Below are 27,717 nucleotides of genomic sequence, written 5' to 3' on the forward strand. Positions count from 1 at the left end.
CAAATTTCAGTACACATTTATTGGTCAAATAAATAAAAAATGTGCTAAATGCTTCAACACTTGTTCACAGATCTGAAACAGACTAACTAGATATATGGTAGCAGATAGCACGATGAGCAAAAGGAAATATGCAGAAATATAAATGGACATATTGAAAAAGAAAACATGTAACTGTTACCTCTGCATATGGGATGTTGCAGATTTTTGTAGAGCAGGTGGGTGTAGAGCAAACATAAATTTGGAGACACCGCGATGGAAATGTTTACAAAATAAAATCATGAAACCGTTATTCCTATATGTAGGGTATTTGCATATATTTCAAGAGCAGGTGGACTTGGAGCAAATACAAAAAATGAGAAATGTTGATCAAAATATTTTAAATAAATGAAGCTGCTGTCTCCACATGTGGGGTATTTGCAGATGCTTCAAGAACAGGTGGGCTTTCAAGACATTTTTGAAGAAGCAGAAGCTTGCATCCAGTCTGATATATTATGGAAAATTGCTCTGCATTTTCATACGTGGTGCTAGAGTGAGGGGATCAGAGGGGGGCTTCATGGTGAAGTAATGCTTTGTGGCAAAAGTGCTTGTTTTGTGGCAAAAGTGCTAGATCTGGCCGAGATGCATACATTATTTGTCTAGTAACTTGCGGTGTTCAGTCTCAAGGGTTTATAAAGGATGGACGTGGTTTGGAGAGTGCATCTTCCTCAAAAAACTGCCATTAATGAATGTTAGAACATGAGTCATGTCGATGAGCTTTTGATATTCAGATCTGTCTAGCAGCCACAAGGACAAAAGCTTTTAGTAAGGCAAATGTGGTGAATGGAAGCTAGGTGAGGAGGTAGTTCCCATACTTCAGACATGAGTTGATAATGGCCTGTACAATAAGTTGGAAATCTGGCCTTCGTGGTTCTATAGAGTTTCAGCTGATGATGGATCCTTTTTGCTATGTTTGTTATAGGTGAATCCTTGTTTATTTTGTTGCCAAGTGCAACGCCTAATGAGTGAGTGCTGGTAATGATTTCAGAGCCAATCCTAGTAGATTGGCGAATGCTCAGAAGGTTGTAGTGATGGTTTTTGAGAGTAAGAATTGTTTTTGTGGGTTACATTTCAGTTCCTGGAGATCACACAGATGTGTATTTGTTCAAGGCAGAGTCTGAGGTGTGAACGGCTGAGTTTAGCAAATCTATAAAGGTAGAGTCGGGTATTGTCAGTATAATGATGCGTGATGCCTAATAGGTCCATTTCACCAAAGGGTTTGGGGCATGTGTTCAACAATATGGAAGCTAGAATAGGGCCTTGAGGTACATCAAAACTCAACAAAGCGTTCCCCTGTAGTCTGTCATATTCAAGAAACCCAGGATAAATAATCAAAATAAACACTCTGTCAATGATAACCCAGCACAAGTTACTCACAAGATCATTTGATTGACTGGCATCCCACAAGCAACACCATTGCTACACAAGAAAACCTATGACTTTTCATGGGTGAACCTAACTTGTCCCACCTTCCTCTTTTATCTCACATTCCTAAATTACCAGAAATTATCTTTAACATATATAGCACAATATCCTACTCCATCAGAAACACAGTCCAAACTACATACATTCCCACCTCAAATATAACGCTGTAACAAGCACAAATCAATCACTCCCACAAACATTGTAGAAATCCCATACAACCTCTTGGTAGCCCTCGTAGTACCTACAGCAGTTCCAAAATCTAAGCTGTGCTCCTTCTATATTTTCAAAGTTAACCTCCTCAACTGCATGACACCCAAACCTTTATGCAAGACAGTTTTTACACTCATATTATCCCCAGCACAACCTCATCACAATTACATACCTCTTACACCTGAGAAACAACCTCACCATTAGAGTTTGCCCTGAGTGATCCCAGTTTTCTTTCTTGAGAAACCTAGGCATTTTAAAATGCAATACAGTAGACCTCCACTACCAGAACATGTGAAGTAAGACATTTCCACCTCAGACAAAAACACACCCAAAATGACAGCAAATACAATAGCACAGCCAAATCAGTCAATTGCATAGTCCACAACTGCAGCCCGGTAAGTAACTAAAACCACAACCATCTCAGCTGCTTTAAAGAACCTAACGCCACGCCACCTGCAAACATGTTCAACATTGGAATTAGTACCAGTGGATGAATAGTTGTCATGCACAAAAACACTTTCAGTTTACAATGACAAGGGTACCAGTGACCCAAAGTCCAGTGCATTGATCGAGACATCTTTGTCCCATCTACTCATATCGTACCTACCAACCCCTGGCAACATCCTCAAACTTGCAAGACTTCTTCGACGTTACTGCTACTCAAAGAGTTACATCAACAAAACACATTTTTCTTAGGAAATTAAGCAAAAAACAGTAATTAACGTATTGCATTCTCCTCAAAAGCCATCACAAAGGATGAATCATCAATCTAATCACTGCAAAGATCAAAATTCATCATTCAGTCTTTCCAGATTGGTCTAATCTCTTCCAAACTTCTTTTAAATTCATACACCTCCCATCATATAAATGGAACCACTCAAACCCACCGACCATTGAAGCAAGGACTCTAAATGCATCCACCCTAATTTCCTAGCCAACAGAACAAGAGCCATGGTTTCTTCTTTCCGAGTTCACTATTCTAGGCAACACATTCACTTGTGTGGCAGATACAGTTTGTTTGTGGTGTAATCGAGGTATTTTTTTATATCTATTTCAAAGAGCATCTGATGTGCAGAGAAAAAACAAGCTCAAGGGAAGAGAGCGTGGCTCTGCAATGCATGCTTAACACTCGTTTTAGTGCTTAAATCCTCCCCAGGCTGCATCAAGTGTGACCAGGGGCCGAATATCGATACAGTTTTCTGCGCTGGAGCACAAGTGGCCTGTCCATTTCTTGTTGCCGCCTTTAGTGCATACATTAACTCTAAATATCTCCACATTAGTGTAGGTGCCACTGTTAGCAGAGCTTGGAAACACAAGGAGGCAACAACTGCTCTGTGCTTCTGAGCCTTGTTAGAGATATTTCGAGTTCATGCTTGTGTTCAAGACGCCAAACGAAACGCACTGACCACTTGTGCTCCGCAGCACATACAATGACATCATACACAGCTCCAGGGGCTATATCATGATGAGCATTTATGGCACAGAACAAAACTGAGCACCTGTTTTATTCAACTGTATGGTATAAATTGAATTCATTTAACTTGATATTTCTCTGAACTAGTGCTTTGTTTTCAGATAGCACAGCTCAGAAACTGAAAGAGTCAAACATTGCCCATAATTTACGAGCTGTATTAGCTGAAAACAAAGCAGGAACTCTAATAAATATCGGGATGAATGAATTGGCTTTATGCCCTACAAGTGCACAAAACCAGGGGTGGGCATAACTGGCATAATTCTCTAGCATAATCATTCGTATTTACAAAAAACGACTCGTAATTATGCATAATTACGTGAGAAGCATACTCCAGCGTTTAGTTCTATTTTTCTTTGTGTTCAAAATGGGCAGAAGGATGCATTTTGAGCTAAGAAAACAAATGCTACAGGACACACACAGCAGTCGCCAGCAGCTGCTCGTTTGATCGCTTTTAGTTTGTGTGATGGTGTAACCGTGTAACTTCCCATCAAAAGAGTGATGTGTAATTCCTAAAATTAATCAGATTCCTCCGATGTAATTCACATTTTTCCCAGGCCTACATACCACATGGATCAGCTCTTAATGCGGCTCCAGAAACGTTGATCCTGGTATGGCCCCAGAGGTTTGCCATGCACATGCGCCCTCATTTATGGGGATTCCAAGTAGGGCAGTGCAGGGAGTCAGCTTGCTGCGCTGCCCTACACCAAAGTGAAACGGCAGGAATGCACTGTATTTAAGCAATACGGGACATTCCTGTCCTTTCCCCCTGTGCTGCTGCTGTTTCGGCTGTCTATCGCCAAAGCAGGCGCCCGTGCATTGTTTTTGTGCATGACTGGGCACCTTGCTACACAGAAATAACTCTAAGAGGCGTTTCCTCTTTCTATGTGAGCTGTAGCATGCAGCACACTTAGAAAGAAGAAAAACAAGGAGGAATTATGTTATTTCTCCTCGTTATGCCTCCTCTCCTTGCATGTGTCAGAAGACACGGGTGTTGTGTGGGAAATCCCACTGCAACGCCCCGATGGAACCCCTTCCAAGCGCAGAGTAACGCAACGCAGTGATTTGTGCTGCCTTGCCTTACTCCATATCTATAAGGCCATTCAAAGCCACGCAGAGGGGCTCTGTGCGGCTCCTAAAATATTATTTTGTCTTCTGTGTCGCTTGAGCGACACCAAAAGTGACGCTGTGGTGGCTCAAGGGGTCATAAATTACCCCAAAGTGTGCTATCCCTCTAAGTGTGTCAGGGTAGCAGCAGGTAGACAGCCTACATATTGCTTGAGCCATGACCAGGTTAAGGTGTATTCTGATAAAGGTTTACCTTGCCTGTAGTGCTTCACACAGCAGTTATTGATTGGCAGAAGGGTGGACTTTTCCCCATCCCTCCGCTCTGTGCCAGGTCAGCTAAGACCTTTGCTCCTGAAGAAGGAGCGCCTCGTGATTGCTGAGTAATCTTGGTGAAGCGGTGAGAGGTGCTGATGCTTGCTGGGAAGGCCACAGGATAGCCGGCTATAAAGGCTGTCAGCGCCGCCTAGATATTGGCTCTCTGCAGATTGTGGAAAGGTCCTTTCTTCAATCTGATGTGCAAGGTGGACAGGTGTGACTGGTGATGTTGGGATCCCGTGACTGAGCCATAAAAAGGTGAAATGGAATGAATCAGACAAGGGGCTCAAAGTCCGCACAGTGGGCCCAATTCACAGAATGAACTTAAGACTCAATCCTAAACTTACTATTGTTTTGGTATTCACAGAATGCACTTACTACTTTTGGTATTCAAAGAATGAACTTACTCATTTCGGTATTCACAGAAGTTAGGACTCCCTACTTTAGGACTCCTAAATGCCTTCTGTGAATACCGAAAGTCTTAAAATTAGAATTTTTCTCAATTTAGTAGTAGTAAAGTTAGGACTCCTAACTTTAGGACTCCTAAATGCCTTCTGTGAATACCGAAAGTCCTAAAATTACGATTTTTCTCAATTTAGTAGTAGTAAAGTTAGGACTACTAACTTTAGGATGCCTAAATGCCTTCTGTGAATACCGAAAGTCTTAAAATTAGGATTTTTCTCAATTTAGTAGTAGTAAAGTTTCTACTTTAGGATGCCTAAATGCCTTCTGTGAATACCTTTCGGTATTCAGAGAAGGCATTTAGGAGTCCTAAAGTTAGTAGTCCTAACTTCTGTGAATACCGAAATGAGTAAGTTCGTTCTGTGAATACCAAAAGTAGTAAGTGCATTCTGTGAATGCCAAAAGTAGTAAGTGCAATCTGTGACTACCAAAACAGTAGTAAGTTTATGATTGAGTCTTAAATTCATTCTGTGAATCGGGCCCAGTAAGAGGGTCACATTGGCCGAATTAAAATAAAGCCTCTGGTTTCAGTTTTCCCTTTTTTTTTTTTTACATATGCACGCAGAATGGAACACGTTTCTTCACCTGTATGCATTTATTTTAAAAACGGGAAAAACGGAGAGAAGGATTTCTCATGAGACATTCCATTCCAGTCTGTCAGTTCGATGGCTGCGCAGTATGACAGGATGGGCGCTTAAAAAGGGGCACACCTTAGTAATGAAACTTGAACAGCAGCAGAAGTGCCCCTCTTGTGCCCGTATGGATCTCTTTTTGTATTCTATGTACATGGCTGTTAAAATACTAAAGCCTGGCAAACACTGAAGTCTCAGTGAACACGAATTAGTTCAAAAAATGTGGAAATATACTGACTGTAACTTCATCATTTGACTTAACAAAATAAATGTGGATTAAACCTGTAGGGGGAGGGGGGCTGGTTAAAATGCATGGCAAGCACCTTGACAGAAGTGAATTCAAGAAGAAGCAAATGCAGAGGCTTCCGTGTTTGGTCAACTTTGATGGACTGAGGCAGATTCATTGAAACCCTGCACAATGACGTCATCACTAGCAGGCACAGGTATTACCTCCACCTACACGTTTTTAAAAAATGGGTGTTTTTTCACATCTAATTGCATTTGGATTCCACTGGGCTATTGTTGTTAGAAACCATTGCTTTCCAGTCTAGGTATCCCTATGCACTGGTAATGAGAAAATGATAGCACTACTCATCTGTAATACCTTACTACAGTTGAGCTGTGATGTCACAGTGCGTCTCCCTGAGCCATTAGATAGTGTAAAAAAATAGTGTTGTAAGTAGATCGCCGAATATTACTTAAATGATTAAAGTGAAGAAAGTCCTCGGTTGCCTTTGTCTCTCCTCTCCTGGAAAATCCATTCAGTAGCCAATAAGGAGTTCAAGCCAAGTCAAAGATAGCTTTATTCGATTCCATTAAAAAAATCATAAAAGCACATAAAATTACATTTATATACAGTAAAATTGAATAGCAAATTGATCCATCAACAAAGCAATCCTCTATACAGTTCGATTAAATTCTATTTCAAGGAAAATTTTAACACATTGAAGATCTGCACCTAATAATACTTTTTAAAAACATAGAGACCGCAGTTATGGACATTTCATCTTGTAATAGTTGAATCCTAAAAAAGGCAGGTCTGCATTTTCTCAGTCCCCATACTTTTAGCAAGGGTAACAAGTATCTCTTCTTACTATGTGAATAAAATTTACAAACTAGGATACAGTGTATGGGTGATTGTAAAGAGGAATCATCACCAGGGCATGGTATTACGTTTTTTGACTGATAAGGAGTTAATCTTGATTGCCCTAGAGTTTTTCATGACCCCAGCAAAAGTGCCCAAGTATGCCTCATCATACCTCACTCATCTGTCCATGGGTACACAAAGCCTTGCAAGCCACCAACAATGGAGTCTTGATAGTTCTTTACAAGGAACCATATTTCTGCAGCCACCCGCATGCCAGCTGGGATACCTACCAGGCAGTGATGGAACACACATTACCGAATGAAGCGATTGCTTTATGAATCTATGTTCTATTAAGCTGTTATAGCCTTCTGAACAAGCGTAAAGAAACATTAAAAAAAATTGATTTACTCAGAAGTACTTTTTTATTTGATTTAAGCTGTCAGGGGGACGTTGTAGGGTAAAAAAAATAATGCAAGTGTAGGAACAAGCAGAAACAGTCAGTTATGGGTTTTCACAAACCTTTTCTCATCCCATTCCTATCCTATATATAAAATCAGAGAGGTATCTCTGTGAAAATCAGGAGTAAATCAAGGGACCACCCCCGACATTGGCGGGGTTTAGTGGCTGGGATCTCTCTATCTGAAAATATTTCCTCACGGAGAAAAAAGATAAATATGTTTCAAAGTGTTACATTTGCAAAGGTACACTTTGAACATTTCCACACAAAAATGAGTTTAGACAGAATATCAGAAACAGAAATATTATGGGACAAAATATTGTGTCACGGATATTGAGAACAACAATATTGTGATGGTAAGTTCCTATGGGTTAGCAAAGTTTTACTATATATACCTACAAATGTACTTTGATAACATATATACCTTCAAGGGGCATAGATGTGGAGTTAAGAATAGTACATCTATACTTACATTTTTGCATTTACCTTCTACCTTAATTTGGTCCTCAATTTAAAAACAAATCATACAATATTATGTCCCCGCAATATTTCTGTTTCCAATATTCTGTCAGTGATCCTGCAAGAAGATATTTTCTAGTCATGAGTGGAATTTACAAAAGAATTTTAGAAGTGCTTTTGGGGACTTGTGACCGCTACAGTTTATAAACTGCACTCCTGGACTCTTTTCAAAATGAAAAAAAAAAGTTGGAAATGTACTTCAAACCTTGGAGGAAACCTAAAGAACCACTGCTGGAAAGCAGATTTTGACCTGTGAGAAACCCTATCCGTTTGCTTTTTCGCAGCTGGCTTTTTGGACCTCTGCAGAGAGGAATCCTCCCTAATGGAGTCTCAGCTGCTTTAAGCTTCTGTGAAAAATGTCTTCAGTGCCCACTTTTTTAATATAAAGTCTGCTCCGGCAAAGCCGGGGTAAGAGACTGCCTGTTGAATACCCTTCCTGATTGCCTGATGAAAGTCGACTCCTCTCAGTAGCCACAGTGCTACACTGTGCAGAATGGTATATGTGAAGAGTGTAAAATGTCTCGTTTAAAGTGTTGCATCTTGGAGTCAAAGCCACCTTTGGCAATCTTGTAGCTTGTGATTGAAGTTGAAGATTAATACTAAAGCAGTCAGCAAGGCACCACAACTTCTCTTGACAACAGGAAGGAGAAAAGAGGCAAGCAATTATCCCTAGTGTAGAATCCAGAAGATACAACTGTTAGAAGTTAAAACCCGGGAAAAATATTAGCGAGGGAGCAAATAATGCAACAAAAAATAAGGGAACAACTGAGTTCAAGTCATGTCAGAGATACTTTTATTTGATTTTGTTAAAAAAATCATAAAAGATTGTAAAAACACGTTGTACACAATAATGAAAAGCAATGATTTGAAAGATGCAAAGAAGTAAAAAAAACAACTGAGTTGCTACACATCTTCCTTTGTAATTGCCTACCTTATATATGATTCCAACAGTACTGGCACCACAAGAAAAGGCTCAACTTCATCTTAGATAGGGAACCTCAAATTAGGTCCTATGTTTACACCATGTTGAGAATGGCTGTTCTGAAGCTTTGTTAATCCACTTTCCAGAAGTTGCTGAATTACAGAGTCCTATGGCCTTACCTTATGAGTGGTGCTATAAGCAGCCCGTTGAGCACCCCTTCAGGTAACCGCATGCATGGAGAAGGCTGAGTAGTCTAGGCGGAGAAGGCTGAGTAGTCTGGGCGGAGCAGATGCTCAGCCATGCTCTGAGCATAGTCTTGGGACAAGCCTCCTGGCAGCATGTGGAGAGCTTTTTCCCTTCTTGAACAAATTTGCTCTCTAGTAAGTTCTTCAAATTGCTCTCAGCAAAGATGTAACAGAAGTGCAGGCTGCGCGAGGAAGACTTTTGCCTCACTCAGCCTGGCATCTATGCACTGAAAGCACTGCGGCAGATGAGACTGAGAATAAATTGGCTATGGCTTGCTAAATGCTTGCCTGCCAAGTCCTTATAATTTAATTGGCCATTCAAGAACAAATGTCCCATTTCTGTTTGTCTGAAGTATAACATTTGTAGTGTTTACATACTTTTACACTTAGGATAAAGTATGCTAAACCTTAACTTTTGACTGGTATGATGTAGCAAAATAATTGCAACGTCTTCCCCTACCAATTTCTGAGTCACAAACGGAGGTGCATAATTAGTTTTACTCTACGTTTATGTACTTTTAAAATTGGGTATATTTTCTTGAGCCTGCCTTAATGGAGTTCATGCTTTGAACTACACTGTTGGGTCAGTTAATTACTCTGTTGGACAGGTGGCACTTGCAAGCTCCCACTGGAATAATAGACCCATTCTCGGACATTATCTTTCTCCTGGCAGAGCAAGGGACAGAGAGGAAACCTCTATAAGGTTCCCATTGACATGCAATTGCAGCATGTTTCCACCTGGGACAAAAGGGTGGGCATACATGCCTTTGACTGCAGTCACCTCAAAGGTTTTTCTTTGAAGGAAGAAACCAGACTTGTCTGGGCAGAGACTGACTCAGAGGTAGCAGTCTGTCCCAATATCCCTTCAAGCTGCCATTTTGATTCTTCCCAGAATACTGTGCAAGGATGTTGGGCAGCCTGTGGGCTGCTCCCTGGATATGCCAGTCAGGGACAGAGAGGAGATGTGAAATCTTTAGAATGGGTACGACTCCCAGAACTGGGTTGGACTAGGAAAAGGCCCCTATCCCTTCAGAGAACAAAGAGAAAAGGAGTATAAATATTGGGAACCAGACCCAAGAATTTTAGATCACTTCTGGGAACAAGCGGAACCTTTTGCCAAGGCGAAGAACCATGGAAGATGCAGGAGTTTGGACTGCCCCTCTGCCAGTGTGCTGTTTGCTGGGTTGACCTGCAGTGGTTTCTGTATTGCCAAGGAAAGGAGAAGGAATTTTAAAAGAACTTTCATCATCTTACAGAATATTTCTCCGAGGGCTCGAACTTGTGCTTGTCTCCTGCTGAAGTCTCAGGGACAAAAGACTTCACCACCAGCTCCCCTCTGAATTTCCTTGCTGGATATTCTATCTGCAGAAGCCTGCGAGTCACTGGGAGCGGGAAGTACGACGCAACGAGAAGAAGCGTGTTGCCGCTTCAGCTGTAGTCGGCGCATCGCCGGAGAAGTTTGCCACCGCCGCATCTCCCCAGCAGAGTGTCTTCGTCGCAGCTGTCTGCTGTTGCATCACCGGAGAAGTGTGAGGCCATCAAGAGGGTCGCCGTCGCATCACCAGAGAAGCATGTCGCAGGGCATGTCGCGGCTCGAAGTACAGAGTCGTCGCAAGGCTGCCAGGGCGTGTACGCATCGTCTTCGCATAGTCGCATTAAGGGCGCCATCTTATCGCATTGCACGGGGATTGTTGCATCGCGGCACTATCTTGTGCACCGCAACTCGGCTGCAGGCCGAGAATCTACGCATCACCTCCGCTCCCGTAAGGATCTAGACGCATCCCCTAATCTGAGCAAGCATTTAGGTGCAACGCATCGTCTCCCCCGAAGCACGGAACCGACACATCTACTCTGCGAGCATTTTGTTTATTTTTCGTTACGCATCCAGGTACTTTTGTGAGAACTGTGTCGCATTTATCACCAACTTGAACTAAGTACCTTCGACCATCTTTAAGTCAATCTTAAGTACAGTATTAGTGGATGTTTGTTGTTCGTGGTCTTGTGTTAAGTCTATATAAAATATACTTATTTTTATAAAACCTGTGTGGTGTCCATCTGTAGTGTTTTCATTGTATTACTGTGTGTATTCACAAATGCTTAACATACTGCCTCCGAGATAAACCTGTCTGCTCGTGCCAAGCTACCAAGGGAGTGAGCAGGGGTTATCTAGGAATGTAATCCCCTTATCCTGACTTAGAAGCAAGGGGTTCAGTGACTAAATATCGAGGGACATAATATAGAATGCCCAAAATATTGAGTCCAAAATATCGAAGTACAGAATATAGAATCCCTATCTACAAACAGATAAGTACTAAAATATCGAATCCAAAATATAGATTGTTAAAATATAGTTAACTAAAATATTGAATTTTTTAAATGTATAAATAATAATATAAAAGTAATTAAATATTAAAACCAATTAAATAAAACATACTTAAGATTATGTAAAAAAGCTTAAAATGTAAGAAAAATGTAATGTAAAAAAAGTAGAGATTTTGTTGTATAGTGAGAGGGTAAATATTACTATTGGCACTCCAGTGGGTGCAACAGTAGGGAAAACATTGGATAGCGAAGGGTAAAAATTACTATGCCCACTCCAATGAGCGCAACAGTAAGGAAAGCGTTGGATAGCGGGAGGGTAAAAATTACAATTCCCACTCCAGAGAGTTCAACAGTAGGGAAAGCATTGGATAGCCGGAGGGTAAAAATTACTATTCCCACTCCAGAGAGTGCAACAGTAGGGAAAGCATTGGATAGCGGGAGGGTACAAATTACTATTCCCACTCCAGTGAGTGCAACAGTAGGGAAAGCGTTGGATAGCGTAGGGGTAAAAATTACTAATCCCACTCCATAGATTGCAACAGTAGGGAAAGCGTTGGATAACGGGAGGGTACAAATTACTATTCCCACTCCAGTGAGTGCAACAGTAGTGAAAACTTTGAATAGCGTAGGGGTAAAAATTACTATTCCCACTCCTGAGAGTGCAACAGAAGGGAAAGTAATGATTTAATATTAAAATACGATTACATTAATTATCAACACCAATAAAAGGAAATTAAAAATAATTACCAATCATTAAAAATTAGTTACCAATGAAAAATATTAATTCCCAATTAATAAAAATGAATCACCAATTATTAATTATTATCAATACACATAAATAAAAATAAATATTTACTTTATTACAATTAAATTACTTCCCACCCCATTCCCTTATAAACTCACAACCCCCTCCAAATAATAAAAAATACAATGAACATAATTATCAATTAGTCAATTAATAAAAATTAATTACCAATTAATACAAATTAATTACCAATTAATAATTAATTATCAATCAATTAATTAGCAATACACATAAATAAAAATTAATATTTAATTTACTATAATTAAATTACTTCCCACCCTATTACCTATAAACCCACAACCCACTACGGAATTAAATTACACAAAAATTAAATTACATAACATTCATTACTTTATAAAAATTACCCATACATTACAAAAATAATACATAATTTTAACACATATACTACTATACCTTTTTGATATTATGGAAACCGATATTTTAAATTTGATATTATGGAAATCGACATTTCCTACCCCAATTTCGATAATCTGAGTAACTATAGTTTGGTGATTCAATATTCTGTCCTATCTATATTTTGGAGTCGATATTCTGGCCTGTCTATATTTTGGATTCTATATTTTGGTTGTTCACCGAAGCAAGGGTCCCTATTTGGACAAAGGTGTAAACCATTGCCAACCAGAGACCCCCAGTTCTAACAGCAGGCTACTCCAACGAGTAGCTCGTGAGCTACTCGTAGCTCTCCAGCTACCTATAAGTAGCTCTCCTGTGTGCAGCCCAACCTACTAGATTAGAAGTGTTTGCTTGGTTGAAAAATATATATATATAAATATATCAAAATTGAAAACCATCTATTAGAGGCAAAAATGTGTGAATTTTAAGGATTAATAGGCTGATGCCTGGAGAGAAAAAGTTGAATTTCTAATTGAATTTCCAGTTGAATTTCTAATACAACAGTTCCAATCATTGACTTCGGTATCAATAAACATAATTTCAGCTCCAACATATCATTCAGGCTGAATGTGTGCTTTACAAATACATGTTATGTTATATTATATTTAAAGCTAATCTTTGAGTGCTAAATCATCCAAGGTTGCAGAGGTTTATTACTACCTTGGTGCATTGCAGCTATGGCGCTCCGTATTACTTATGTAGAGGAGTTCGAAATTGCTAAAACCTATCTTTACATTACTGCTGGCAAACCTGACTGATGCACTAATGTGATCATTGCTGATAATCTTGGGTGAGTGGCCACTAATGTAATCTCGCTTAATGTGGTCATTATTACAATATCATAAAAATTTGTAGTTTGGGGTGATTTTCATTGGACATAAGTAGCTCTTACTACAGGAAAGTTTGGAGGCCCCTGCTGTATGGAGTTTGTCGGACCCACTCTGAACTTGTATCCCCGCACGTTTTTTGGACTCTATCTCCAGAGCTAGTGAAACAAGCATCTCGGCTCCTCCTCTGGGGCAGTAGAGAGTGGGCTTGCAAGAGCACTGACATAAGTGAGCTCTGATGGACTGGTAAAAATGAAAAAAGTTACAGGGAGCTGCTGCATCAAAGACACTGCAGTAAGTTGAAGATGTGCGCAAGACGGCCTGAAAATTACACATACCAAAAATGCGCATATTTCCTGTTTGGTGCTCCCAGAGGAATAGGGAGCACAACAACATATTTTAAGTGGTTTAAGGAACTGTCAGGAGCAGCACTGGTCCCCATTAGGGCCCACCATATCTTTGTTTTGTGAAAGATATGTCTGAAGTCTACAAGGTCAAAGCATTTGTGTTTTGGGGAAGATTGAGGGTCTCATTAAGTATTCCTAGGACTGAACATTTGTGTTGCTTTGGAGTGTGGCGGATCCATTGAGTTTCTAAGTTCTGATAGCTAGCCAGATCACTTAGTTCAAAGGTAGAACTAATGACTTTCATTGAAACATGTTTTTTGTTGATAGTATGTTAAAGACTATATTTATGGTGGAAGACAAAATATGCTTATATTTGTGACATTGTTAATGTTGAATGCACATTGAACACCCTATAACAAAGCTAATATGCTTGATTTGTTATAACTATTTACCACATAGTTTGCTATATGGTTTGGTTTTGGTGTTAGGGCAGAGTGATAGCATACTAACCTTTAACGGTTCCGAAGACATATGGGGTCTAATCTGTATTTAGGTTAATTGTTTACTTCTATTAATGTGTACTCCCTATTGGTCCATTGGTTTTTGTCATGCCATTTTCAGGTATTTGTATTTTTGTGCGTAGTATTTAGTTTTGTGTGCATTTAAGTACTTATTTGTAAAGAAATAAAACACTGACTTGTTGATTTGTTGAGTGTTAATTGTGGTCCAGAGTTTCTAGCCTGCAGCGCCTTCATCAGTAAGCTTCTGGCTGCTCTGTCTCTCTACCCTGAAAGTCAAGTGCTAAAAGTGGTTCTGTACAGGAGCACCAGGACACCAGAAGCTAGAGACCCCAGTTGCCACAATTAGGCCAGGTAATTTCTGAATGCCCTGGGATTCTTAAACCTATATTTCACACAACTACATTTCAGACTAATCTGGTGAATTTTGTTACAATTTATATTGAAAGCAGGGGTTTCATAAATCACAATTAGATACCTAAGTTTGGAATACTGTTAAAAAGTCATAAGAAAAGCAAAACACTGTAGGGAAAACGTGCTTTTAGCAATACTATTAGCTTGAATAAATATGGCCTAATCTTGTGCATTATGTGACGAGATAAGAAAAATGTGTGCAGAATAGTAAATACAAAAGATTATTCTCAACAATAAATGAAACATGTTGTTACAAATTCCCTGAGGTGTTCATGAATTATAGATAAGGAACTGCTAGGATATTGTTGGTGGTATGAGGGCATAGGTAGGGGTAGACGTATTAGGGTCTGGGTAGTGTAATTAGGGCTTAGGTAAGTGTAGAGGTGCTAATAAGTACAATTCTGTTTATTTGGACCATTGTTCATAAAGCACACACAAAACAGCAGATTTAGTACATCTCGATAGAAATTGCAAATAAATATGGCCATTAAAACAATTCTATATTTAAAGTAGACTTTAAAACATTTCTGAGCTTCCAATTGTGAACCTATACTATACTTAAGAAAAACTGATTTTAGATATCGGTGCCTTATTCACAATAAGAGAGGACAATATAATAATAAATTAACATTATTGCATTTTACACCTAAACTTCAACAGCACAGACCTTTTTCCCTTTTCCTAGCCTTCTGCATCTCCACGAATGCATAAAAGGGGTTAAAATCATATCTAAATTTAACAAACATTGGCAAGGCAGATAGGTCTCGCCTAAGCAAGATCTGTTGGCTTTGTCAATATTTTTAAGCCGTGTTGTACAAGAGAGTGGCTGCTGCGCAGCATGGATGATAGTGAAAGAAAAAAATGATATGATGGGGTCAACACTGGTGGTCTCACCTAGGCAGTGCATGCGCTGTCTCTCCTCGAGACATAACTGTATTCAGGATATGGGCATGAAGATCCATCCACTTTCTGCCCAACTTTTCAATTGGCTTCTGTCACTGTCTTTTGTAAATGGTGGCTTTTCATTGGTCAAAATGCTTAGTAGTCCCTCCTTAGTACCACTTTTTCTCTTCTTGTAACCTCCCATGAAGACACCCCCTGTTACATGTGTTGGTACTCAATACGTTTTAAGCACAGCCTCCAAGCACTATTTTCTTAAATGACTTTCTCCTGCCTGCTGTTGCAGGCGGGACACGCTCTCCTGCAATGCTTTTTTTCTATGTACCCAGCGATGCATGCCTGGACTGGAATAATGGCGACTGCATCTTTCTTTTTGTATTTGCGGTTGCGGAAGCAGCTGCATGCCTTTTTTCTGTTTAATTACATTTGTTACAATTGCAGCACCCGTGCTTTTGCTTTAAAAATCTTGAGCTAAAACGCTAGTCCCACGATTGCTTAAAAAAGTAAGAAATGGAAAATAATGTGCAATCGATGCACCCATGCCTTATCTTGAGATGTTTAAAGCTAAAGCGTGAATGCTGCAGTTGCTTTGCAATGCAATAGTGTCACATTACTGAAAGTCTGACTATTGGCATTGCATTATTATTAGCAATGCCAATAGCTCAAACTTTCCGTAATGCAAGACATTTTGCATTGCAAATGCTTGTTTTCTGTCAGCCATGTTACTAAAAAAACATTGACAAAACTAAATAGTTCTCATGTATGCAAGAGCATTTTGGCTTTGTCAATGTTTGTATGTTGTTGCATAGTGGGATGGGAGGGGTAAGCAACACAGAACAGGATGAGAGGGTAGTTTATAGGAGGGCAGAAAAGGACGGACAGTGAGAGAAGGGCAGGATAGGCAAAATAAGGGAGTGGGAAGGTGGGGGTGGACGTGCCAGAAATACTATGGGTGGCTGTAGGTGGCGAGGGTGCAAGCTACACCATGGACAGTGGGACGGGGCAGAGATCAAGTACCATAACAGATGAGGGTGGAAGGGGGACAGCACAAACACCAACTGAGGGTGGGAGGGAGCAAGCCAAACCCTGGACAGTGGGAGGAGGGTGGGTAGATGTGCTACGGGGCAAACAAGGATGTAGAGCGGGGTAGGCATACTGCAAACACATGCCCTCTTATGGAGTGCAAAATGGAAAATAGAAAGGTACCTCCAGTGGGCACAGCCAGTTGAGAGACACTGCTGCAGATAGGAAGCTACACTTGGTTCATGCCCCAGGGAACATACAAGCACAGGAAGAGAAAGTTAAAGCAAGAAGCGCTGACCAATGAGAAGCAAGGACATGAAAGTGACTTTGAGTGGTAAGTAATGGGCGTGCTGTAAGCCCTTTTTCATTTTTTTCTTACATATTTAGAACTTCTTTAGAGATCTTGCAAGTGACAGCACATGTGTTGTCTCAGGTGAGCCCTAAAAATAGCATGGCGCATCTCTGGATTAGGCAAAAGGGTAATATAGGATACATCGAATCACCTATCCATGATGGCGTACATGATATTCGAGAATTCTTCATATACAAGTACTTCAATCACTTATTTTCGATTCATATGCAACCGTGGATCAACATTATTTTCTTAGATCAGATAGGTGGGGTTGCCAGAGTAAGATGGTTAAGGATGACATAACTCCCATTTTGTCAAATTGCTTCCTTACCTCCTAGTCCCAATTACGTTCACTGTCTACTTCATGTAGACAAATTTTTACTTGGGTGGTGGTCAAAAGCATATCCCAAAAATGTATATGTCATATTGGTTTGCACTTTGACAGTCTGGGCCATTGCAGACTTAGGTATTCCTAACAAATATTTCAAACACTAACTTTCTATTCGGTCCCACGAAAGGTTTCCACTAAGACCAAACGTTTCATGCCATATTAACTCAGTGGTTGCGTCATAGATTTGAAGGCAATTAATGCAAAGGGTAAAGATGGCTCACCAAAACCTTTCATAACTTTCCTAAGACCAGCAACTCTTTGTAAACCTTGGGTTTTATGGAGATCTATATGGGTAGGCCAATACATTCCACTATGGAACAGCATTTCCAAGTGCCTATATAAGGATATCTCTTCAATTCGTAGATATACAATAAACCATCTATAGTGCTTAGCTTGATGTAAAATCCCAAGATATTACTTTTTCCATATTTATACAAAATGTATTAGTTTCACATTATGTATTCAATGGATCTGAATTCCTTTGCAATCATATCTGAGTGATGTCCATTATTACTAAATTGTCATAACTGGTAGGTGGGCGTCTCCTAACTTCGGGGAATAGAAAGATGTCAGAGTGCATGGTAAGTCTTCCAGAATTAGAGCAAATAAAGTAGGGGCAAGTATGCATAATCCTTTCTATAAGGGAATTTTCGTAGTCAGGGTACCTTCCAGATCAGTCTCAACGTTTGCCCAGTTATTACTTTGATGATCTTTTAATATAAATAATAGCTTCTCTGAAATTTTCCTTTGTCTTAGTTTTTCCCATGCAAAAACAACAAGGTGATGGATGGAATGCTTGAATTAATCTCAGTCACTGGCAATTGATCCGGCTGCATCCTAATCTATCGTTTTTAACCTGACTGATGAGCCCTTATCACAGTGCCATCTGTCCTAGGTTACTTCAATTCCAGTTCAGGTAGGACCCGGCTTGGCAGTTTGGGTTGGACGTTTGCTATGAGGAGCAGGGTCAAGACTGATTTGCATGTGGCTGGCTCCAAACTGAGGTGGCATGGTGGATGAAAGATGATGGATTGGGATGCGGCTCGAGCAATTGTCAGTGGCTGAAATTAATTCAAACATTCCAATGATTCGCCTTGCTGCTGTTGCAGTTGATGTCCTAAGTACAACGGGTATGCCCGTGTGGGGGTCCCGTGCTCACTGTTCCACTGGATTCAAGCTATAGCTGATGAGCACTTATCAGGGTGAAACTGGTCCTTGGCTCTTTGTATTCTGGTTCAGGGAGGACTTGGCTTGGCAGTTCGGGCTAAACTGTTCCCAATAGGAGCAGGGTCATGCTGAATTTGCATATGGCTGGGTCCAAACTGAGGTGGCATGTTGGACAAAAACCAATGGGTTGGAATGTGGCCCAAGCAATTGCCAGAGGGTGAGATTAATTCAATCATTCCGATCCATCACCTTGTTGTTTTATTTTTCTGATAGCAACTCACAACAGACCCAATCGAAAAGAAGCTTGGAAGTTGACAAATAACAGAATAGGTTCTCTTTTGTTACTATTGTTCTTAGAAGCAAAGACCAAAGACAAAAACAAATGGTGTATAGTTGATTGGCCGGCTTTAAAACTCCTTTGGGCCCCTGAAAGCTATTCTTCCTAATCAGTCCAATCTTTCAAAGCAAAGAGCACATGTTTGCATTTATTAAATTATAGTTTTGGGGTTTGTTAGAATCTCCATTTTTAAAAACTAATTTTATCACTGCATCCTTCCAGCTATCACAAAATAATCCCTTAAATGTAAACCATTTAAAAGCACTGGTAAACCTATTTTTTCACCTATTGATATTGAATGTTGGTGTATATGAATATCTATGGCAATACATTCCTTCCATTTGGGGAATCGATCATCAGGGGTATTGCTTTTTTAGTACCTACAGTTTGAGAATATGTTATCCTTTAAGTACAATGGTCACTGTCCCCACATTGGAAAAGCTTTAAATAAGACAACAGATAGAAATACCAACCTGTATAAATATATGCTCTATAGAGCATCTTTGAGAGCCATTACTAAACGTTTGGGCTCCCCGTATATAAGAGGTAAAGTGACTATTAAACCAAAACATTCCCTGTATTGGAAGATTTTGTTTTACATTTCCTGTGCACATTTTGAACTAACAAAGGCAGGGAAATTAGCTATTGGGATATTATATGTTGCTTGTTACATATATTTATTTTCAGTTGCATCCTTTTGGATTAAGACAGAGATTAAAATCACCCATTATGATTAATGTGCTATTAAGATCTTGACAGGCAAACAGGACAAGTCCTCGGTAAACTTTTGCAATTTACTTTGATTGTACTAGGTATCTAAAAAAGTTACATAAACAAGTATCACTAATATACCCTTATTGGGTGATACATTTCTATACAGTTCCACTTTGGCAACCAAAATTATTCACATTTGATATTTACACCATTCAAATATCTTGCTATTTTATTAGAGATAAGAGTTAAAAGCCCCCCAAGTCAAGGCCAGCGATACTAGGTCTTGCATATAACTTAACTGTAAAAAATCCTTCACAGGTAGGAAACTCTTGGCACAACCATGTCTCTTGTTTATAAATTGTATCTTGTAAATACATTTTTGAACTGGACCTGATTTCAACAATCTTTTCAATCCACAAATGTTCCACAAAAATAGGACGGGATTGTGCAAAGAGCTTTTTTCCTAACCTATATGATTTAGGACCTTATAACAATGGCAGTGGGATCACTACCAACAGCACGTTGGCGGCGTTCCCACCATCGACAGCCCTTCGGTCCGACCACCACATTACAATGCTGGCGATCAGACCCTTGACTGTCGGGGTATGGACCGACGCCTCTGCCACAATCAGTGATCCTAATGGGTGGCAATTAGAACCATGATCCCAAATGGAGGCGGTGCTGAGAAAGGCACTGTTGTCAGGATTAGGATGTCACTTTCTGACAGCCTTTTCATGGCGGTATGCCTGCCAAGAAAAGGCTGTCAGAAATGGACTCAGGGGGCCAGAAAAAGGACCCCCATCCCTCGTAGGCCACTGCAAAGTGGCCCTGGGGCACATGTGGTGCCCCCACAGACCTCTATGAACTATGTTCCATGCACTACTTGATGCACATGGTGCATGGATGTGCACAAAGTGCTCCTTTGAACTGCAGCTTGTGCTGCAGCCCTTTTCCTGGGCCGCAGCATAAGCTGCTGTATAAAAGAGCACCTTCCGACCACCAGCTTGGCAATCGCATCTCATTTGGGTGGTTGTACCACCATGTGCTTGTTGAGCGGTTTACTGACCGCCATAATAGCAGGCAGCATTCTGACCTCCCGCTCTCAAAATCAGGCCCTTAATCTTTTAATATCTTCGTCTTATTCCCAACCCAAGCTCATACAAGCATAACAGTTGTCACTTGATGGTGTGGCTGAGCCAGCCAAGATGGCGGATACCTAACCCTGGGGCTCCGGCTGCCGGCCCGCATAATTTACCGTCCATGTAGCTCCCTCGCACCCAAACATGCAACATAAGCACCATCCGAGACCGGAAGACCCAAGGATCATCCCGGTGTGCCCGAAACCCCGGCGCGTGAGCGACAGCGCACTCGGAGTGCCCCGCATTCGGTCCCCGAGTCAGATCCCCTAAAATGGAGGCTTTACGACAGATCGGCTGAACCCGCTGAAGGCCGGTACAGGCCGATCAATCCCGGCGGAAGGGGAATACCGGCAACAGCGCAGAGCCTACGGACCCCAGGTGAGGCGCTGGCCACTCCGGTCTTGCAGCTGGGAGATGGCCGACACCCGGTGAACAGAGGGGTGGGGGCTCCTCTGCGCTGAGGTGGGCCGCAACTGCGGCGGGGTGCCCACTCCCACCGGATCTCCTCTCTGCTGGTGCGGCCTTTGGGATGGCGGGAGGCGCTACAGAAGAGGCGCGAAGTGGACCGCGCTGCGTAGTCCACTTCGCCCGCAGTGAGTGAAGAGCGGGGGCGACCCCGGGCTGCTGCCGCACGCCTCTGGCTGCCGCTCGTGACACCCGTAGTGGGGACTGGGGTGCGATCCAGCGTTGGCTAAACACTCCATACGGAGCGGGAGAGGAGCCTACCGACAGCGCTGCACGGTCAGGTTGGTCGAGATGGAGGGGGAGGGGAGATCTTAGCAGTGAGCCCCCGGGAAGTTCCGAAATACACAAGGCCATTCCTGAGGCCCGTGTGCATTACAGGCCCGGCGAGTTCAGAGGAGGTGACAGGGGCGGACAGGCACCGCTGTATCAGCACACCACAAGGCCTGAGGGCGTCTCACCCTTATTCCTCCCAAGGGGACAGAGAATAAGCAGATCAGAACCCCGTTTCAGACGCAGCACACGGGCCCACACGCGTGGTACCCCCTGTTTCCACCCGTCTGCAACCTGAAACGCAGGAGGGGGTGGAAGAAGGCACAGCGACTGAGCGGCGGAAAAGCAGAGGCTGTGAGAACCCTACGGCCCCCATACAGGGGATCGCAAAGACAGTGAGGTGGCCTCCCTCGCGGGGCAGCAGCGGAGCCTGACCTGGACAGCCTCCCGAGATCATTGTCAGGTGCATTCTATCATCATCAACGCAGCCGCAGCGCAGTGAAAGGCCTACCAGCGCTGGTCACCCTCATAGCACAAGGCCACTGCCGGGACATTGCCGTTCCATCCCAACTTCGGGCCACCTTCCAAGAACAGGCAATACTGACTCGCAGGGAGAAAGCACCCTGGTTCAACACTACTAGCCAGTCCTGCACCAGGAGCAAGTAACAGGGCACAGTGACGTAGTGGGTAGTCACGGACACCAGACCAAACCTGACCGCCATCAGCCACGAGGGACTGAGGGGAGGACACAACGCCCTCCATAATGGGTCATCAACAGGCGGTGGGGACAACCCACACCACAGAACAACGGATGAAAACGCCTCAGCCACCGGTACCGACCGGATCGCGAGAGGAACCCACCAGAGAAGACTCTATGTCCAGAAAACTGGACCAAGTCCTCGCTGCCATAGAGCACTCCAGAGTGGCGATGGAAAACAAATTTGACACCCTAGCCACTGATCTCAACATTCTCCGGGACGACCACAGGAAACTAACAGACAAGGTCACTCAGAGTGAGAAGACTATACAGGCAGTGGAACCGCAAGTGCAACAACACCATCAAAGAGTTGCAATCCCGGATCAAGGCTCTGGAACAAAAAACGGACGATTTGGAGGGACGCTCCCGGAGGAGCAACATTTGAGTTATAAATCTACCTGAAGGAGCGGAAGGGGCCGAACCAATCAAATACATCACTGGATCGCAACCTTCACACCCGCCAAGGATTTGACCCCCTACTTTTCCATTGGAAGAGCGCATCGAGTCCCAGCGCGTAGACCCAAGCCAGGCCTGCCACCTCGACCATTCCTGATAAAACTCCTGAAACCGGTTCTCCAGACCTAACACAAATCATCGCAGAGCGTAGGAAGGCAATACAGGCGGTGGCCACCCTTGACCCCGGATGTGGAGGGAGGTCCCCACCAGTTCAGCTCTGAAGACGAGGGCTGTGACGCACCTGCTTCTAGAGAAGGCTCAATGATGCCTCAATAGTGACCCCCCAAACAGCGAACACGTTGACATGTCCGCCTCATAAAGGCCCTGGACGCACAGTGAGAGCGGCTTAACCTGAGACGGACCAATATGTAAATGCAATACCGTCCAAGCGTCAGAATGCAGAACGACGGCCGTCAGGACTCGCTGTAGTGGTCGCACTAAACAGAGTTGCTCCAAATCCGTGACAACAACCAAGAACGAATGTGATGCACGAGGGTACATTTCCGAAGTTCGTATGTATATGTGACGGCGCCGGCAGTAGCCGCGGAGATGAATAGCCACTACCCCACAACAACGAACTAAAGACTACAAATTATAACCAGTTTGGACGTATTGCCCTGAGCAATAGGTCCCCCAAGTTGGGAATGTTCCCCAGAGTTACAGTTTGTCCCCCTTTATATCCTTAGTCTCTCAGATATCCTCGGGCGGGCGAAGGGAGAAGAGAATGGACACTGCAGACTTCCCCAGGGAGGTGGGACGGAGAAGGGCCAATGGGGTGGGCTGGATGCAGGGGAACGTGCACTCAAAGAAGAACACTGACTGATTGGGTGACATATGGCACATAAAGCGCCTAACACAGATTTAAAATTTGTGACATTGAACGTCAGAGGTATGCACACGGCCAATAAGCGATATTTTGTCTACGCCTATATTTAGAGGCAACAGGCTCAGGTGGCCCTCCTACAGGAGACACATCTGACAGAACAGGAAGTAGGCCGCCTCCACAAAAAAAAGCGGGGCATAGTCTGTGCCACGGCATACTTCGCCTTTGCCAGAGGTACACTTATATGGATCAGACTTGGGGTTCCGTTTAAGGAACAAACTCGATTAATAGACAAAGAAGGGTGGTATGTAATCATGACTGGACTACTGGAGGATCAACCAATACTATTAGTATGTGTGTACGCCCCAATGCAGAGCAAGACCAATACTGGGACAAACTTACCACAGTGTTAGACCACCACACAGCGATACCTTGGCTCCTGGGTGGAGACTACAATTGTGTACTAGATTTACACCTAGATAGGTCACATCCCCCACCAACACATTCCCCTGCGCACAAACAAACAGAACACTTCCGTAGATGGGTAGATCACTGGGCATTAGCAGACTCCTGGAGGACACAGAACCCAGATGCCAGATTATACTCCTTTCACTCCATCCCTCAAAACCTACGAGTGAGACTTGACAGGTTCCTATGCTCCACAGATCTCCTACCCAAGGTACAATACACTGACTATTTGGGGCGGATAGTATCGGATCACGACGCACACATAGTAACCCTTAGATGGAGACCAACCCACACCCTGGTCCCAACATGGAAACTACCCCAGGAATGCCTCACCGATCAAGCCTTTCGCCGAATACACGGGGAATATATCCGGGAGCATTTTATACACAATTCTGGCTCAACCTCGCTCAGAGCAATAGAGTGGGACGCATATAAGGTTAGCGCCAGGGGACACTGTATTCAACAGGTAGTGGGGGTACGGAGAACACTGGAACAGGCACTAAACAGAGCGGAGAAAATGTTAGCGGTTCTGTTCCGGGGTACGGACCAGGAAGGGCCACAGTGGCGCAGGTCTCAGCGGCAAAACATTCACACGCGGAAGCTATGCGAGACCTGCGCAAATACAACTTCTGTGCATATGCAGCCCGGACACACTGGGAGGGCAATAGAACAGGAGCAGTACTGGCACAGGTGGTCAAACAGGACACAACATCGCATCCCATCACAGAGCTTGCAGTCAAGACCGGGCGTCTCCAACACTCCCAACTTGACATCTTGCACATATTCCGTAACTACTACACAGACGTGTGCTGCGACCCAGCACAAGTGACATCATGCCAGAGTCATTCCATGAATCGTTGGTGGTGAGGTTTCTGAAACCTCATAGGGACCCCACACTCCCGTCTTCGTATAGGCCGATCACACTCCTGAACGCAGATTGTAAAATCCTGGGAAAGATATTGGCCGATCGCTACAGTCAAATTCTCCCCACCCTGGTGCACCCAGACCAGTGCGGCTTCGTGCCCCAACGCAACACCTCGCATAATCTGCATAGGCTGTTTCATATCCAAGACAGGTTACAGGACAGATTCCCTCGAGCGGCATGCCTTATTTTTGACCTTGAGAAGGCGTTTGATACTCTGACATGGTCCCATCTGTTTGCAGTCCTTCTTAAAACTAAATATCGGCCCAATATTGATGGCATATACAACGCTCTTATACAGGAGCCTCACCTCCGGGGTGAGAGTCGACAAACTCATCTCCACTCCATTCCCGGTGGAGAGGGGGAGCAGGCAAGGGTGTCCCCTTTCCCCCCTCCTTTTCGCGTTGGCAGTGGAGGCCCTGGCCATATGGTTACGGCAAGAGGGGGGGAGATTGGGTATCCCAATTGCGGAAACAGTGCACTGCGTATCATTTTCCCCTTTGGGTAAAATACTTTTTTAAAACTTAAGCCAGCATGATGTTTAAAAACGATGAAACCCAGGGAGTAGTTATTTCTATCTAATGCACAGGCAATATTGTTATACCCTGTGCATGCAGTTCTGCTCTGATTACACATTTAGCTCTCTTACTATATTTGAATGTGACCAGAGCTTTATAACTTATTTTGCTTCTTAAGTTATTATAAAACTCACATGCAACAGGTCTTCGGATGTAATTCCATTTAAGGTGGGGACAGTAAAAAAAATACCTGGAGCAGACTAGAGCAGTTTAATGATTTAAATTTAACCTATCTTTCCCCTAATCTAATTGTATCCAAATATAACCATTGGCTATTACCTCTGTTATGTAATGGTTCCTACTACAGAGAGTTATTTTTTGGTGTAATACTCTTGGTTTCCTCATCAACCTGCAAAATCTATCTGTATAACTTGATCCTCCATTCATTTTCTCCTCCAGGTATTAATTATAGCAGAGCACTCTTGTTGAGAAGATTGTTATTGTATTACTTTGGACATAGCTTTTGGGATATATTTGTTAAATTGTGGCATTGTACTTCCCCCACTAAGTGATTACTTTCGGCCTTAGATACATTTCTCAAAAGAAATTCAAAAAGAGGGCATGCTTTTTTTCTTTTTCTTTTTAAATCTCCCACAGTTACATTTAACTGCCTACTTCTGGATTTCATTTCTAATGGAGGCTTTAATTTAAGGATACCTCCTTAAGTTGTAACCTCTAATTTCAAATTTCCTCATACTTGAGAACAAATTGTTTAACAATTTTCAATTTTACATTTTGCTTCTTTATTTATATGTATTTATATGTGCTTTATTAACCTGTAAATATTATTTAATTCTCATTTGTTGCACACCCCCTGAGTAGACGTAGCTCACCTCCGGGGGTCCATGAACTACAGTTTAAAAACCGCTGCTTTAGGACAGTTGGTGATGCATATTAGAATGTTTTAAATAGAACTGTTTCACAAAATGGATCTTTGACATTTTAAAGACCTTAAATATCGTTTTGATAACTTGACAGCCTTAAACATTTTAACACCTTATGGCTTTAGATGCCTGCTCAAGTTGAAAACCCTCCTTTAGAGTTTATTTGTGTCCGAATATTTATTGTGCTCGTTATTTATCACTGTCTGTCAAAATGCCTTGTAGTTTCTCATGGTCTTGGATGCTATACCAAGAAATCAAAAGAATAAATAAATAAACTAATGTCTACTTTAGAGTGTCTGTCATATTTGTTAATGGACTGGGGTGTCATTTATTCGGATCATCTTCATCATCATCTTTAATTCGGTTCGTAGAACCATAAAAGCAGATAAGAACAAATACAATAATTACAGAAGCTCACAATGTAATTAGAAAACTCAATTTGCTACAATACTGTTAAGTAAACTGGTATAAGTTCCAAACCAGATTCCATCCTTTAGCACACATGGCTGATGTATCTAACAGCGTAACCCCAATGATATATCTGCATAATAAAACAGGGTGCCAAAAAGCAAAAAGTCCTGGGTAGCTCCAGATGACTCTGTTTTGCCATTCAGATAAACTGAAATAAAAGCAATAGAATGGGACTCAGATACGCATGTTATCACCAAAGAATTTAAATGCATAGTGCAAATTGTCAAGCGACAAAGTGGATAAATGAGATATAAACTTTCATAAAAGGTTTTTGACTAAATGCTGTGTTTAAGACCACTAAAAACAATATGATATAAAGAAAGTACCAAAAACACAATTTATAAAAATAGCATGATAATCTATATTTCAAATTTCAATCCCCTGGTCTGAGGGAGGTCTGACCGTACGCGTTTGGAGACCTCCAGCTCCCTTAATGCTTCTCCTTAGGTGTACTAACATCAGTGGCACGATTGCACTTGGACCGCCATATTCAAGCTGCCTTTGAGGCATCTGGCAATAGCAAACACCACTAGCCTACAGGTGTCAAATCTTAAGAGCCTGGTGGCAACGAAAAAACTCATAACACCCAAGGATCTCTACATGGGGAATAACCATTTTCTCCTCTGGGCATCATACGCGGGACAGAAGAATAGAAAGTAGAGTTCATCTTCTCTTGGCCCCTTACATGCCGGGCATTCCATGCTATGATAGACCGCATTTGCCCACTTAGCACGCAAAGCCATAATGGGTAGAGACTGGTATCAAATTTGTAAGAACAAATTTTCCTGGCCAGAATGGGAGTGATCTCATCAACCATATCTTCATAACTGGGTGACTTAAACTCCAGAAAATCCAGAGTCAAAGTGCCTCCACTGCTACCCGTGACCTCTGGATGTACCATCTGCCAATAGGCCGATTTAATTAACATTTTGGAGTCAGGAGTGAGGGCCTTAGGTGCTTCCCAGAAGTTTCCCAGACCCAACTTCCTAAACAAGGGCCTAATGTGCAAGATATGCATCTTCTGGATGCCGGGAAGAACTAATATGTCTTTGAGGGTATGTCTATAAGCATCCAAGGCAGTCAAACTCCTATGCCAATACACTG

At 42.3% G+C, this 27,717-nt stretch overlaps 1 protein-coding gene across 1 annotated transcript in view; it reads right to left on the bottom strand.

The window, feature by feature from the left end:
- PDZK1 (PDZ domain containing 1) overlaps nucleotides 1-27,717 on the bottom strand; it is a 107,730-nt gene that overhangs the window by 67,406 nt on the left and 12,607 nt on the right. The window lies entirely within an intron of this gene.

Source organism: Lissotriton vulgaris, chromosome 8 (genome assembly GCF_964263255.1).
Source record: "Lissotriton vulgaris chromosome 8, aLisVul1.2, whole genome shotgun sequence".
Classification (NCBI taxonomy): Eukaryota; Metazoa; Chordata; class Amphibia; order Caudata; family Salamandridae; genus Lissotriton; species Lissotriton vulgaris.